Below are 16,754 nucleotides of genomic sequence, written 5' to 3'. Positions count from 1 at the left end.
CACCCCTCCTCCTCTCATTGGCCCGGTCGCCTATCGCACCGCCCCCTCCCGCCCCGGCCACACCTCCTTTCCTCCCGCCCCGCCCCTTCCGCCCGCGCCGGGTCGGAGCATCCCCGTGCGCAGGCAGCGCTTTTCACCCCGGAAACACCGGGGCGCTGGGGGCGGGCGGGGGGGTGTGGTGGCTACCTGCTCGCGGAAGTTATGTATGCAACGGGGGCGGAGTTTAGGCTGGGGCGTAGGGGGCGGTACTGGCACCGAGAGCAGCGGTGGTGGGGCCTGGCCGGGCGTTGCAGCCTGCCTCTGCAGCCTGCCGGCCCGCTGGTCCCGCCTAGTGGGAGTGCGAGCTCGGCACCAATCGTCCCCGCGGCTGACGGCCTGCGGGCGGCCGCCTGCCCAAGCCGCGGCCTGGGCGGCCCGTACCGCCCCCGCCTCCTCAGGGAGAGCTTCGCTGCGGAGCCGGCGGCCCGTCGCGTGGCTCCGAGCCGCAGCGCTGGCAACGCTGTCGTTTGTGTACAGTTGCACCGAGCCGCAAATGGCCCCGGTTGCCGTTATTATGTATAAATCACCTTAAATGTCCACCACAGCTTAAGATCCGTGTTTTTTAGAGTTCGGTCTAGGATACGCCGGTGACAAGCTATAATCTGATGTATTTTCATTCTGAATTTTCATAACACGAACTCCAGCGTCCACCATCTTCTGCAAGTTGTGGCGCAGCAGCTGGAGTGTCTTTTTGGCAAAGCTCCGTTTAATAGCAACGCATTTTGCCCATGTTTTTTCCAAGCAAACGTCACAGGATTTTTTGCGATGAGTAGAGGAACAATGGCTGTATTAGTTGAGTGCAAACTTTCATAATCGCCATCAAGGAGGAAAAATTAGAAAAATGTATGGGCTGACAGCTTCTTGCTACCCTGGACTATGAAAAACACAGATATGCCACCATAATTTGGGCATAACTTTTCTCATATAATCCCTAAGCTATGCAAGTCTGGTTTACTAGGCATGATAGTCGCCCTGGCAACAGCATTGTTTTAGTAGAGAATGCTGCTGAATTAAATATTGAGTCAAATAGCAGAAACAGCTCCTTGTAGATTGTTTTCCTATTTCTAGTGCTGCTGCCTATGTCAAAAGTTTGCACATCAGCAGCCCACAGCTGCTTGGGGCAAACCCTAGCAGCAGTGGAGCTTTGAAGCTTTTATATACCACGTTATGTACATGTATATACAGACACATATATAATATATATGTCTGAGCCGCATTCTGAAGCATGGAGCTGGCTCCATGAAACAGCAGAAGATGCAGGATTTCCTTTAAGCCATCCTGCTCATTTTAGAGCAAGCACACTATCTCCTGAATTCAGCTCCTTTGGGTTATTTCCAGATTGCCCAAAGAAAAGTCATCAAAAGAAGGTGCAGAAAACAGCACTGTGCACATACAGGCACAGTCTGTATTGTGAGATGCTTTACATAGTGATTGTGGCATTGAACAGATGAAGAAGGAGTCCTTGCTACCTCAAATCATTACACAATTTCAGCTCTAATGCTAATCTGGCCATAGATGAAAGTGATGCTGAAGTCATTACTCATCCCAACGTAATTTTAGAACACACAAATTTACTTTTCGGAATGAGCAATGAAGAGGAGTTGATACCCTGGTCCATCAGTTAATTAAAAGTAGACAAAATGCAGAGCTGGCCAGCACTCCACATTAAGGACTCAATTTAAAGCATGTCTGTCTGTATATATTGTATAGATACATCATTCCATCATTCATGTAGGATACTGACAACTACTGAAATATTCCCTCCCCTCCTTTCTAGAGAAGGAGGAAGGGAGATGGAATACAAGCACTGAAAATTACAGGCACTGGAAAATACAGGCACTGAAAAAAGCTGTGATCATGCAAACAAAGAGAATAGGATGTCATGAATGCGCCTCCACTCACCTCTCTCCCTATGATGCACAGGGAATGCCAGTTGGTCAGGCTGTTTCCTTTGGGAATCCCAGAGGACATCATTTTGAAGTGTTTAGAGATCTTTGCAACTTTACATGCCTTGTGTGAAAAGCTACATGCCTCGTGTGCTAAGACATGCTTGCAATAGCAGGTTTTCATAGAACATAAATGAGGGCTAAGCCACCGTTGAGCTTTCAGTTGGTTTGTATTTATTCCAGAGTGTCAGGAGAGCAGAGGTTATGGGATGTGGTCTCCATTGCTATCAAAAATGCTATCAAAGGGCTGGAGGTGCAGGAAAGGAGATTGTAGGATATTAGTTTAAACAGGAATGGCTCCAATATAGTCAAGCTATGTCCCAGACATTAACCCATTCATGAATTTTGCACTGACTGAGCTAGAGACCAAAAGGCAGGTCTGCATTTAAGAAATAACACATTTCTGTTTTAAGAACAGATGGTGATTGGGATACGGAATATTTGCTCTTCTGGACTATTCAGATAAACTTAGCCAGTTGACGCAATGCAAAGAATAGTCACACATCTCCCATTAAGTCTAAGAAAAGGTAGAACTACATCCCTTAAAACACATGGAAGGTTGAACCTCTGTGCCCTGCATTGTAATGGCCCTTTTTGTCCAGTGCCAAGACGGCTCTCCCAGCCTGCTTGGGAGAGCCATCCCCCTAGAAGCATCATGCCTCCAACTCTGCATGTGGTAGATACAAGCTCCTATAACAGAGTTTTAACTTGGTGTGGGCCAGATTCACCTCTGGTGGAACTCCAGTCTAATTAAGCCAAGAACCTGTTTAGGCTGCTATCATTTTTTTCCATAACCATCTCTTCACAGAGGACATGCCTCTGCCAACTCTCAGGCTGCCATTAGGGAAGAGTCCGAATAGAACTGTTGACAATATGTTTGCAGAGTACTAAATACCATTGAATGTGATTTGTAAATATTTACACTTGGAGGAAGAGATTTGCTCTTTGCATAGTTTGCATGCTGGCATCTTCTAGGCTGAATATATTACTAATAAAAATCAGATTGTGAAAAAAATAGTCCATGCTGTTTCTTTGCAGCTATTTTATTAAAGACAATGGTGTGATAAGGAAATACATTCTTTGGGAATTACGTTCTCTCCAAAATTTCAATGCTGGAATAGGCACTATTGCTGCGTGGAACTGAGGCAGCACACGCTGCAGGAGTGCAGGTTTTCCTAGCAAGGAACCCTAGGCTAACACAAGAGACATTTTAGTTGGGGAGGGAGAGTCCTCCTTCTCCAACAGGACTAGTACCTGCAGCCAACTGTACAATGGCTCACTTTGGCTTGACAGTCTTGAAGGGATTTGGCCATGGTTCCTTTCTGGTCTTGCACCTTTCCCAGCCCTGAATTCAGTCCCACCAAATCATGAGTCTGACCAGCTCTTGTAATTTTGAGTCTTTTCAAAGCATTCTAGCTTCCTCAATCAAGATACTGCATGAGAACCTTGATATAATTTTAAAACAGCTTTATTGTATGTGAAATGTGAAACAAGTGCCCCTAAAAGTAGAAACGTGGATAGGCATATCTCAATTTCAGTGAGCTGAACTACTCATATTTGAACACAGGGGTTCCCATCCAGTGACAGTAGTCACTTAAAAGTCAAACTTGATAATTAAAATTCCAAATGCTCTTTATAAACTTATTTTAAAGCCAAGATTCTCATATAATATCACAATTGTAGCAATGTGCACCAAATTAAAGAATTGGTCACAGGAACAGAGCATCAAATTGACTGCATTTTGAATTATTATAAAGAATGAAATACATGCAAATAGCTAAAAATTATCTTCTCTGTGCATCCACAGAACATTACAACCACAGATATAACATTACTCAGGACCCATCAGGATGGTCCAGTTATGACTCCTAGAGCTGTCCCACTGGCATCATGTTACTGCAGCTTCACCATGAAAAATGGATATCGTGCTCTGCCAGAAATCCTGCCTCTCTGAAGCCATGGGAATCTCTGAAGCACAAGTTAAAACATACATTAACTCCTCACAGCTAAGAAGCAGCATGAAAGATATTTCTAGCAGTGCATTATCAGACATTTATTATACCTGACATCATGGCACAATGTATTGCAATGTCCTGTGCTTAACTATCTTCCTTCTTACTGGCTAGCATTGCCTCCTGGTGCAGCTCCTTGCTAGCCTCATCATCCTTGATGGAGTGGAAGAGAAAGTACAGGCTGAGAGGATAGGGAACCTGGGACCTAAGAGAGCCACAGACTGTGCAAGAGGTAGGGCAGAAAGGGGGTACCAGCAAACTGTTAAAATTGCCTTCGGGCCATGGCACAAGGCAGAATGCGGCTCTTGAGAAGTTTCTAACCACAGTCCCACCATGTTACCCTGCTACTACACTGCAACCTGGAAAATCTTTGTTGAGTAAAAAGGCACAGTTCATCCATGGCAGATGTGCCATATGAAGACTGGCTGGGAGTGTTGTTGTAGCTTATCTCTGGGCTGCAGCTGGCAGCTACACTCCATTGATGTGGCCTGGTATACACTCCAGTAGGCAACGGTGCCATCATATACCATAGGGATACATAATAAAACCAGACTGGAGTTTACAATATAAATTAATTCCAGTTCCCAAGGGTCCAAATTCAAGGTTCTTGGCTGTTCTAGCATTTGGATTTCTCATGGCGTAGCTACTCCAACATCACCACAAAGGGGGAGCATATGGTGTTTTCTAGTTCTGGTTTGTAATGTTCTTGCTGAACAGACATGGAACGTGTCTGATGGGTACTGTACAGACACACACAACAAAAGCTGGTCCTTACTCCTAAAATGCTATCCTGAAGAAGAGCAGACAGGCTTTGTCTTCACTAATGGGGGTGGAAAAGGAGAAGGGACATGTTTCCAGTGCGTTGACTGATGAATTTTTCCTAAGGGAAAGTGAAACATGCTTTGACTGATCAATACAACCTGCCTTGTCCACACAAAGATTTTAAGCACGCCTCTCCTTCTGGCATAGGTGTGGCCATACAGGGAAGTAGAAGGGTTGGGAGAGAGACAGATCAGAAGTGCCATATCAGGGATATAGCTAAATTCTCATGAGAGCTACTGTTGACCTGGTTTCTGCTCTGCCATGTTTAGCTCATCCGTAACGATTTCTGACTCACACCAGAATGCTTTGCACTGGCTGCTTCCCTTTTTGAAGGACAGCCCAGGCTGATGCAAAGGATGTATTTGGGAACAAGAGGCAATCCCTTCAGGAAGTAAAGCTGGAAAAGCACCATAAGCAAGAATCCAAACAGTGGAAAAAGTGGGTTGCTGAGTGGGGTGGCAGAGAACAGGGAACTGCCATTTTCAGAAAAGACAAAAAAAAGTAATGAGAGTAGTTGCCAAATCCCATCTTTGCCTAGAGCTATGCCAGGAGGATTTTTAACTTGAGGGCTTAAAGAGTTCTTAAAAATAATAACCTGGAACTTGAGCCTGTATCCTTTATGCTGAAAGCAGGGTTTGTCCTGCTTGAAGAGATCAGCCACAATAAGGAATCAAGCTCAAATGCTACTTTCCCAATCGAATAGGCGGCAAACTTTGCACCACACCTGATTCTGAGTGCAATGTATTCAAGTCAAATACAGGGCTTTGTGCTTCAGTCCTCCTCCTCCCTCCCTCCTCACACCACAAACCAGGACCTTGATACTATGCCAAGAACACCTGAAGATTACATGCAGCTGAAGCTGGAGCTGACCGAACATTCTGCAAATGTTTCTGTTGATTTTTTTCCTTTTGCCTGTGTGTGTGCAAGCAATGGATTTGCCAATGAATTTTGGATTGTGTTCTCTCTACTCACTGCCTTAATGGTAGCATCCATTGAACCATCAGCCTTCTGGCCTTAGAGACAGGCACAGAAGGAAGAGGCTGTAGCTACTTGCGTAACTAAAAGAAACAAAGATCGTTAGAGCAACGCCTGGCAGTGTTGCTGTCAGCTTCGTGTCTGGTGGCATTTCTGCAAGACACCATTCTGCCCACCACCTTTCCACTCCAGGGTTTATAGCTTCGATATTGAAATGTGAGGTGAACAGAAACCTGCACAAATGAACTCAGCGTGGAGCACATGTGGTTTTGGTTTGTTGTGCTACCAAAAAAAAAAAAAAAAAAAGTTATTTTAAAGTAAAGCCTTTTGACTGGATTTTGACAGGTTCTGTGGCATCCCTGTGTAGAAAGAGGCACTGTATAATTAACAAGCCAGCACAGTCTGTGCTTGTAGATTTTTTTTAAAAAAGAAAAATCAACCCAAACAAATCACACAGCAGTCTAAACAGTGGAAGCAGTGATGGAAGAACAGTGTAGCTGCTTACATCTAACGACACAGCACGTGCACGAACACCTACATCTTTTTAAACAGGGGTCCATGCAGCGTCCATAGAAGCTGGAGGACAGCAGTGCATGGTGCCATTCTCCTCCTTAGATCAGGTACAGCCAGGGCAAGAGAGGGCAGTTAACCAGTAACATACTTTCTGGTGCTTAGTTTCCTAAATAATAATCTGTTTAACATTAACTGAGTGGATTATGGATTTTTCCCTTTCCATGTGGGGGGCATATCCCAGCCAAGAGATTCAGAAACTTCCCCTGGGCTGGCAGGGGAAAGGGCAGCAGGAGGCAGCAAGTTACACGGGGGGACACTGCAGGTGCCATATCAGAGTTTCCTCTCCAGCCTGCCCAGGACACTGTGGGTTTCCCAGCCTCCACCCAGGAAACCCAAGGAGTGCCAAAAGCCTGAGGCTTTTGAAGGAGTGGGGTGGTGGAAGGAGATTGCCTGAACACCAGCAGGTAGTTGGACTGACTGGAAAGCAAGCTAGACAAGGAGGTGCATGCACACATCCAAGGGTGCTTAGGGACTGACTCCCCTTTCCAGAGCCTGCGAGGAGCAGAGAAGGGTTAAAGCTTCTTCTCCTCACTGCTTTTTCTTCTTGATTAACCTATTGCCATCCTGTCAGCCAAAATGAATGTCTTTCTTTCATATAAGCCCACCCTCATGCCACTTTGGCGACACAGCTGGAGTCACTCTGTGAGCTGGAGTCACCCCAAGACCAGCACTCAGACAGATCCCTTAAGGCTTTCTTTGACCTTCTCTTCTGGACTTGATCCCATCCCAGAAGCAGAGCAACCATGTTCCATTCATGCATATGCCACCCTGCACTCCACGAAGCGTGCTCAACAGCTGGCTACAGAGCATTTGTCTTCACACCAGCATCCACTGGCAGGGAACATGCCCCACCACCGGGCAGTAAAGCTGCAGCACTCCATGTGCTCCAGGCTGGGGCTGAGCCTCCCAAACACATGCACACACACATGCACACGCACACAGGCGGGAAGGTGTGCGCTGGATGCAGGTAGAAACGAGGAGCACAGGGGGTGGGAGAGGGACTCCACATCACCATGACCTCCTCCCACTGCACCAGGTCTCCTGCACATCTCGGCAAAGCAGCAGCTAATAAACATGAGGCTATGGGAGCATGCTGGCAGGGAAGCCTTGCTCATTGCCCCACAAACTGTTGCAAAGTTCTGAGACAAGCTGGGACATTTTGTACATGTCAGGCCCCCGCTCTGCAACACAGTTGCAAAGCAATCTGAGTTTCATACTGCAACCTGGGCTGTTTGTGAGGTTCCCCAGCCTGCTGGTGTCATGGCAAATGGACCTCCGTTGATATCTACACCCCCCAAAGACCACTTCATACAAACAGTGCAGAACAACAGACTGTCACCAGCTGCTGGTTGTATCCGTTACCTTACCTTCAGCTCTGGTACGTCCTTCTGCCCCTTTGCTTCATGGTGATGCCTTCAGAACTAGCAAAGTGCTTTTCAATGGACTTCGAAGTGCAAGTGTGGAAACTCCTTTGGTCATGGCTTGCTCTTCAGCAATGCCAATTGGCTTGCTCAAAGGGTATTTGCTAGAGGAGAGAGGGAAACCACTGAAGGGAGAAGTAAGAGTGTTCCATAATGGGAGGGGAGGGGAAAGAAGAGTTTAAGCAGGAGCTGTTGAATGGGTCCCTAAAATATATTCTTACACCAAAGTCCACGAGGTCTCATGGTTACATTGTGGTACTCAGACTAAATCTGTTTTTTTGTAATAAAGAAGAGGATAGAGAGAGAAGAAAAGGATGCAAATAATAATAATCACACTGTACTGTCTGACAACTGTCCTAAGGGCAGCACAATACTTCCAGGTGGTTCAACTCCTGCAAAAATCCTTACAGGCTACAGGGGAGTATCTACCACCATCAGTCATCTGGCATGGACTGGATTACTTGACCATGAGCCTGTTCAATCAAAGTACTTTTTAATACAACCCGTGTGGCAGGACAAACACCAGGAAATAAAAGAGTTTTGTCCCAAGCTGACAAGAGGTGGTGTGGAGGAGAGAAAAGCACAGGCTTCGTCTTGGATAGGGACATGGTGAATGTGATAAAACACAAGCTGAACACAGACATATGGAGCCTTGCAAAAGACTTAGCAGGAACAGCTAATACAACTTTGAGGTGAGTTAACAGGAGCTCTCTGTTGGTACAGAGGAAAACTGTTTTATTGGCTACTAAGAATTAGCTTTGGGCTGGCAGAAGCCATGTAGATTGATCACTCTCAAGGGAAGAGGAGACAGGACACAAAGCTGACAATTCAAACAAAGCTTCTTTTCTTGCCTTTTAGTCTCATGAATGTTCCTCACCTGGAGGGGAAAAAAATACAACTAAGTGACTGGTCTCTCTATTTCCCTTTCTTTGTGGATAATAACCCAGTTCAGCAGCTGTTAGGTCCTTCGGGCCAGTAACCTTAGCCAGACATTTCATGCCAAGAGAGAAAGAGCAGCAGGTGAGGAGGGAGCAGGTGGCTTGGGAGCTCATATCAAAGATCTGTGTATCCTAAAGAGCTGTATATAGGGGAGGCACAGGAAAAGGAATTATTCAGGGAATTATTCAGGGCTGACAACTGGCAATCAGATTTAGTTGTGAGTCATATCTGTATGTTATGACTTTAAAAGTATTCCATCAACAGTGAGAAATAAGAGAGGACTTGACATCCCTGATATTGCAAAAGCATAGAAAAAAATGTGTAATCACATCAGGAAAGAAAAACCCTTAAGCAAACAAATATACTTGCAGGCTTTTTTTGTCATGCTTCATCAGTATGAAGCAGTATGGCCACATGCTACTTTTCTGCTCATTTGGTCATCAGAAAGAACCCAACTAGAGCAAGTTTCATCAATCCTGTGCAGAGAAAATGTTCACAGCTGTTAGCATAGAAAACAATGCAAACAAACCACTGACACTGCATGAGGTCCTTCGTTCCCCTTGATCTGAGACTAGCACCATGCTATTTGAATTAATAAGGTACTGGGTTCAGTCCTTCTAAACCCTGAGTGGTTGCACAACGCGTTGAGCAACAACATAACACACTGAAAAAATCTGTCATTGCTGGCATATGAGCTGAATGATTGAGATATATGACCCTCCATTCATTAATGACTAAGTGCAGCAACTGTTTTTCACTACATCGCTCAAGCCACGTCAAACCTTCAGCAGACCAAGCAAGTTAGCCAATACTTCATATAGTTCACACAGTTACCCAAAATGCTAGGTAAAGCTCCCTAGATTTTTAGTAGATCGCAAACTATTTTTAGTAGTTTTTAAGTTACCTACAGTAACTTATAATCTCTGGTTTAATAGGCAAGAGAGCAGAAGGGGAAGTGAAAGCTGGAGTTCTTGCAGGAGGGCTAGCACCCTTTAACGAAATAACTAAATTTCAGAGATCATATTCACGATTGCAACCATGGCTTGCAGCCTTCCCTTTGAAAGGGCTAGAGCCTCTAAAAGAGACAGGGAAGACGCTTGCTCACTGGATATCTTCCACAAAGAAAGGTATTGCTCAGCTCTCGTGCTTACTGCAGTGACCTCCCCTTTCATGTTTGCAGGAGCAGCAGGTGGGCTTCAGAGATTATCTCAGTTCAGAAGCTCAGCCAGCTGCTGAAAACTCATCTGGGAAATGGTATAGTTTGTACCCACTACACCGGTTCAGGAGTTGCCGAGACTGGCTCCACAGTTGCCTACCCATGGAGTACCAGAAAGGGTCAGTTATTATCATTAGGCATCTCAGGAGGCTGCTGCCTGCTTTCAGCCTCCAGAATGATCACCTGCTGATGTTGCTGCAAAACATGGGATTATTCAACGTCCTTCCTGACTTCTGCTAGCTTGATGTCGACTGCTTGCTAGGTGCCAGGAGACATTACTCATCACATGAGAATTAAAATTGTTATTGGCCATATTTTTTGCAGCTGGGCTTTCAAACTGTTTAATTTTGCCAAGGGTTTGTGTTGTCAAGCTGCATTTTCTTTTTGATTCATGTTAAGTTTCATTTGAGCTGGTTGTCACTGCATGCACTGAGGACTAGTTGTCTGAATATGGAGGTGCATGTATGCCATCGGAGCTTGTCCCTCTGGACATACTGGTAATGTTGCTTCTCACATATTTCCATTTTGCCTGCATGCATTGCTGCAGGTCATGTATCCAACACATACAATTTATTCTCAGCCCAGGAGGTGGGCAGCAGTCTTAAAGCTGGTGGTAGAGCTTTAGAGAGGCAAGAAGGCCTTGGGATCATGGGCTCCCAGCACAGTTTTGGGGAGCTGAGAGGAGCAGCAGCACTGTCTGTACAAGCATGTCAGGAGGGCGTTAAGTGGGGCTGTGGCTGGTTGGACCAGCTCCTGCCAGTGAGATGCAGGAAGACAGAGCATGGTCCAAGGGTTTGTTCAGGACACAGGGGAAGAGGAGACTCCTAGGCTAGATCTGTGGGTGAGAAGATGGGTTGATCTTCTGAAGGGAAAGGAGCACTGTCATTTTATCCACACTGAGAACCTGTGTTACTGCATCGCTGCCTCTACCAGCACTGAAACACATCTGAACTATGTGAATAGAGAACGGGAGAGTGAGCTAATCAGGGCATTATTTCATCTCATAGGATACCATGGCAAGAGCATTTAGACCATGTCTGGTAATCCCAGGCTGCTCCATGCATCTTGCGTCTCTCTGGTAAAGAAGTCACAGACCTGACACAGAAGAGGTTCCCATTCCAAGCACTTCTTTTGAATCCTCAACTACATATTTGTTGCTCTGGCTACCCTCCAGTACAGCTGGGGCCTATGGGACAGAAAGGTTGTGTTCTCTGATGATGGGTTCCTACAAGCTGAGACAATAAGGAGGAAGGATCTTGGCAGTACCCCCGCTGAGGAAGAGGAGGCACAAAGCCTATATCCATTATGAGACAGAAGGGAAGCCACACAAGATGCCTGTTGCTCCAGGAGTCACCAGAACCAGCCCTCCTACGTAGCTTTTCTTCCACCTCATCACAGCACTGCCAGGATAAATACAAACATTAGGGGAAAACAGCATTTGTTGCTTTATTGAACTGTCTCTAGGGATTGCTGCTCGTTTTGCCTTCTCACATGGCTCTCCGTCATTAATCAAGATCACCCTCATCAGAGCAGCCAGGAGCCTTTAGGAGGAGGAATTGCAGGAGAGGAACCTTTGGAAATCAACTCAGATGCTTTGGGCCTGACTTATCTGCAGCATTGTCAACTCTGGCTATTTTGCAGTCCTGCAATAGGCTTTGGGGCTGTGGGTTTCCAGCTTCTGAATAGTGATTTAGATACCTGAGCTTTCACCCACTAGCAGTAATACAGGTTTATAATCCTTAGGATTAGAGAAAAACATCTAAGAACAAGTGCACTCTGTAGCCTACAGTAACCAGCAGAGAGCTATGTTTTTAGGGGAAAAAAACATTAATATTTCAGGATGCTTAACATTGAACTAGCACATATGATGCTTATGATCACTCTGTCCAGCCCCCAGCTTCACTCCCCCTTGAGGCATCTGAAGCTTGAAGTCACTCCTTGAATCTCCAGCCAGACTCACCGGGCTAGTAGAACACTCCTTCCAACCAATCCCACCACCACTGCCTAAGGGCACCAGTCCTTCTTCACCATTGAGTGATGGCTGAGCTAAGCCTTTTATTGCTCTCTCTGCATCCAACAACCTTCACAGGTTGAGCAGAACAGAGTGAATTGATCTGTAATTCACTTGGATGACCAAGAGGGATGACCCCTCTTGGTCATCCAAGTCCTATATTAGAAAAAAATTGGTAGCCACCCCACTCCTTGGCAATTAATGGGCTCACAGTGTCATAGCAGGGCTAAAAGCCCCAAATCCAATAGTGATATACAAATTTTGTTGTCTCTCAGAAAGAATTACTGTGTCCTTGCAGCTTGTGTCCTGATGCCTCTGATGGTCCCTGGGACTGCTTCACCCCACGGGTGCCCCTGGGGTCTAGGTTGTGTGGCCTCGCTTTGCTGAGGGGAGCTAAACCCTTGCTGAAAGCTGGCAGAAGTGACAGTTTTACTATAGGAAACTAGGTCACCTGAGAGGACAGCCCTCCCTCCTCCCCACAGGTTTTGTTTCTAATCCAACGGAAGTCAGTACATATTTAATCAAAACCTGGTGCTTCTTTTTGCAGCTGTTTCTTCCTGACTCTGGCAATCTTCATGTGTGGCCATGCATTTCAGATGCGTGATGTGGCATGTCTGTATGCCCTAGAGGTTGCTGGTTCCTGCCAATGCCAATCCATAGGGGGTTATTCAAGTGTAAGAAAGTCCAAGATTTGACGCCTAGCCTACAAACATTTCTGTTCCCAAGTTAACTTTTCGAGTATTTCTTCTGATTTGGGGGTTACAGATGGTCTGTCCCTATGCTCTGACTCCCCAGACATCTAAGGAAACATTAGCAGGTAGGTGAGGTTCAGAATTCACCCTTGTAAACCAGCTGAGTTAGCATCAATGCAATAAACGCACATTCCAGCTCAGCTAGCAAGGTCTCTCCCTCAGGGCTGGACCACAGTGGCTGCCAAAGGAAAACAGAAGGGATTGAAGGGCTCCAACAACACTGTCAAACTTCAGAGCAAGAGCACGGGCAGATCAGTGGGCATCCTGACTTCACCCTTTGCCAGCCAACGTCTTCCCTCTTTGCTGTTCACTAATGTAGATTTACTATCAGCTGACAGAAAAAATGCGCAGACGATGCAAGGTCGGAGATTCCTGTGTTTCCCATGATATCAAGCCTGCAGAGTTTTCTCAGGCTTCATCATTTGCTACTGGAACCATTGCCCTTAGTACCATTTTACAGATAATGACACTCCCTCTTAAGCTGGAGGTTTTCATTAATGGCAATAGTCACAATAATAGACAACTTTCTGGACAGCTTGGGTTGCAGCATTAGCTGCTGGGGTTATGAAGGACAACTGACTCCTGGAAATCTCTACCTAAACAGAGAGGTACCTCATGGAGGAATCATATGCAGAGTAACATGCAGGTTTTTTTCACTGCAGACTGTTCTGTATTTACACATGAGATCTAGCTGGAAACTTAGCTCCCTGCCCCCTAGAAAACAACCTGGACCTCCAAACCTGCATCATCCTCTCATTTTATAACTACTACAGTCGATGGCAAAATGTCTTTTTTCCCCTTTAAATGCAATCGCTTGCTGGGAAATAATAAATAAAACTTTATCTGGTGTTTATATAGATTAAAAATTACCTAGCAAATTCACTTCTTACACTTGAGTTTGCAGGCCAGGTGTCCATCTGTGTCAGTCTGAGGCTGATTCATTGCTGCAGGACCCCACTGGTGGAATTGCAAGCCTTGTAGCTGAATGAATCAGACCTCTCCCCTTCCACTGCACACCAGTGTGGGTTTGTACAGCTCAACGTACCAGGCAGCTACAAATAAAGCCTAGGGTGTGCAGCAGATAGAAAGAGTGCAGCTGCCACCATCAGGAATGCTGGGGCAGGGTAGGTGAGCACAGGGTCCACTCAGGCCTCAGACAAACTAGGAGCAGGGAAATCTCTGCCAGGGGCACACGACAGAGGAAATCAATGAGTCTGCAAGATTTTAGAGGCTGTTAGATGGAAATGAGAGGCAGAAGGGGAAAAATACCAAGCCTTACATGAGAGTGGTGGCTTGCAAACTGCTGTGAGGGGAGAGGTCTCCGGGAGGATGCGCTAAATTTTGCTTTCCTGGGGTGGGGGAGAGACAGAGTGTATTTCTGTCCAACAAAACCCTGTAAAGGAGCGATGACTTGGCTGCAAACCAAAAAGGAAGGATAAGGCAGGAGAGGGCGCCACTGGTTTGCTGGCATCTCCCACCTCATCTGTCAGGCTTTGCTGATCCCTGCTGACATAGGTCTAATCCAAAGCTGATTGTACTGTTTCCACCAAGTGCAGCAGACTCTGGATAAAGTGAACAGCAGAGAGCTCTGAGCAAGACATGCTGAAGCTTCCCTTCAGGGACGGGCAGGCAGGGTGGTAACATCCCTTGTGGGCTGTTACCCTAAGGATGCATTTCTCCTGATGCACACCCCAATACCAGACTGGCTTCATCCCAGAGCCATCACATAAAACATGCTCATGGCCCGTGCAGCGTGGAGTAGCTGTGGCTCTGTGAGTCTCCTGGTGTGTTGGGTCACTACCTGCTCGCTGCTGGGTCAAATGCTGTGGGGCAATATGTCCCCTCTGCATCCCTCTCTCCCCGCCTTGCTCCTGCCACTGATGGTAGAGGAATCGCTGCAGGACTGCCACTTCCCTCTCGCCTTGTGACAGCTCGGGTCGAAGTTCCATCATGCTGATGCAGCTCCCCAGCGTTACAGGCAGGGGAGGAGGAGGGCACGCTGCCGAGGTATCTGCAGTGCATCCTCTGGTCCTGCAGGGACGCGGCTGTGCCCAGCAGAGCAGCCTTCACTCTGTGTGTGGCAGGAGCAGTGGAAGTTGCCAGTGGGGAGAGGTTGAAGCACAGAGGGGTGGAAAGCCCTCATTTGCAAATATGATGTACAACTGCTTTTCCTTACTTGGGGTACACTGAAGAGCTCACTGGCCTCACAACACACTGGCTCCACTCACATGTTGATGAACAGAAGCAAACGGAAGTATTTGGGAGCAAGAACTAGAGTGATCTGGAAGGGAAGGGCACTGCAAGTGATCCCTGAGTCTCCTTGCAAAGCATCACAGACTGTTTTTGAGAGCCTGCACTTGCACTCTTGCAAACACACAGATGGAGGGTAGCGCTGCAAGGGGTGGGGATGTGGGGAAGCAAGGGATGGAGTCCAACAGGGAGCTACGCCTAGCGACTGGGGCTGAGGATGGCACAAAGCCCAGCAGGCAGGCCAGAGGAGTAAAATAAGAAAAGGTCTGCAATGGCACAAGAACAAATTCCCCTGAGTCCTCGGGATTTTCCTGCTCCCTGAAGCAAGGCAGAGGGCCTGGCAGAGGCCTCAGGATCAGACAGAGCTCTGGAGAGGACTGAAGGTTCCAGCTACTGGAGGGGGCTTTGGGGGAGAGAACAGAGGGGCTTTCTTCTAAGGAACTGTGCCCTCACCTGCCCACTTCTCCTCACCCACTGCAGGCTGCTGGTGGTCCTCACCATCTGCAGGGCACCCAGCGGCCATCCTCAAAGGATGGCTTCTTTGGCTTGCACTCAATACCAGCCTGACCCTCTAGGAACAATGGTGTTGCTGCCTCTGAGAGCAGAGGATGACTCCAGGTGAGAAAATAACAGTGAGACTACAACATGGCTGTTTCAGAAAGGATACCCAGCCCTGGCGTTGCTTCTCCTCGGCAGGAAATGCACCAGAAACTCCCAGCTCCTCTTTGCTGTCTCTCCTCAATACTTGCAGGTGCTGTGTCCTTTTGATGCTGCATTTTTTCCTTGCTGCTTGGTACCACCTTCACCTCTTTTCCTCCTACCAACCATTCTTCCAAGAGTGAGGGCATTCAGGCAGCGCCTAGGTGTGTCCCAACCTACACACGCTCTGCCAGATCACCGGCACAACAGTGGGGTAGGAGATCCAGTGGTGCAGGGGTTAAGCCATTCTGCTCTGGCTGTCCAGGTCTCTCCCCTCCCACCTTCTCCCATGAAATAATCAGTGGGTTTTAGCCTTGCAGGCATGCAGAGGGTGTCCAGCTGCTCTTGTGCAGGCAGTAGTATCCTCTAAGCTGCTGGGGACTAGCTGTCCAAAGGAATCATTTCCAGGGACACGTTCAGAGTTGAAGGGTAAAATTGAAAGAAAGAAAGAAGAGAGAAAGCAAACAGGTGCAGCTTATTCCAGCAACATTTAACACAGAGGTCAAGGTCTCAGTGTTTGTATCTCCCAGTATTTTAGGGAGAGGAGAGATTGTTTTCCAGAGGCCCTGACTTAAAAAAACCAAAACCCACAAACATATAAAGAAATACTTATCTTTGTGGATGAGAAAAAAGCACAGCTGAATGTCACTCCCGCTCTCAAACTGAATTTCCACAGGCTGGCTCAGGAGTGGCAGGTAAGAACATGGACAGAAAAAGTGCATTTTTCAGCATCAGGTCACAGCAAGCAATGAGATGCAATGGGATTTGATCTGCTTAGCTGGCCTGGCAACCAGCCAGCCTGGGATAACGCAAGGGAGGCCATGGTTCCACAGCACTGCTAGCTTTCTTTGGTCTGAAAGAATCTAGCAGTTGCAAGACTAGAGAGAAGCATCTGCCTGGGTACCTCCATCTCTTTTCCTCTATGCCATCAAGTTACCAAATCAGCTCATTCAAAGGAACAGAGAGGATACAGAGTCTGCTGCCAATACACTGCATGTTTGCTGACATGTTAAAGCACACAGAGTTTGCAGCCTTCAGGCATTCTGTGTCCATTGACATGAAATCAGTGGTTCAGATGGCATGGAAGAAATTAGCGGAG

Source organism: Ciconia boyciana, chromosome 6 (genome assembly GCF_034638445.1).
Source record: "Ciconia boyciana chromosome 6, ASM3463844v1, whole genome shotgun sequence".
Classification (NCBI taxonomy): Eukaryota; Metazoa; Chordata; class Aves; order Ciconiiformes; family Ciconiidae; genus Ciconia; species Ciconia boyciana.
The sequence above is the reverse complement of the archived record's forward strand: the minus strand, read 5'-3'. Positions refer to the sequence as shown.